Here is a 458-nt window from a genome sequence, read left to right as displayed (position 1 = left end):
TCCAAAAATCGAAATTTAATCAAGAAATCAAGAATCTTCATTCGTTTCCAAAGAAATCGAAGTTGTGGGGTTGCTTTTATATTCCAATCTAAAATTGTAAATTTAATTGATAGGATATCACGATCACATTCACATCTGCGAGTGTTCCTCATCCACGGAAAAATTTGCTTGCCTATATTATTTCATCAGGTGTCATTGCATCAAATTCGTCAGAATATTGAAAATCTCCTCATAGAAGTTGTCGTCATTATTCTCGCGTTCTCTGCATCTGAATAATTCACGTAATACTGATCACGCCTGAATCGAACAAAAGTTTGTACATTTTTCTCCGATGAGTAATTAATCAGAATATAATATATATGAATGTGACATTGAATTTGAGAAAATAAAGATAAAGATGTGCAAATATTGGGAAACATGTCTGATAATAGCAGAATATGTTAGTCATTACGCTGTGC

Source organism: Penaeus monodon, chromosome 30 (assembly GCF_015228065.2).
Source record: "Penaeus monodon isolate SGIC_2016 chromosome 30, NSTDA_Pmon_1, whole genome shotgun sequence".
NCBI classification, from domain to species: Eukaryota; Metazoa; Arthropoda; class Malacostraca; order Decapoda; family Penaeidae; genus Penaeus; species Penaeus monodon.
This window is presented reverse-complemented; position numbering follows the sequence as displayed.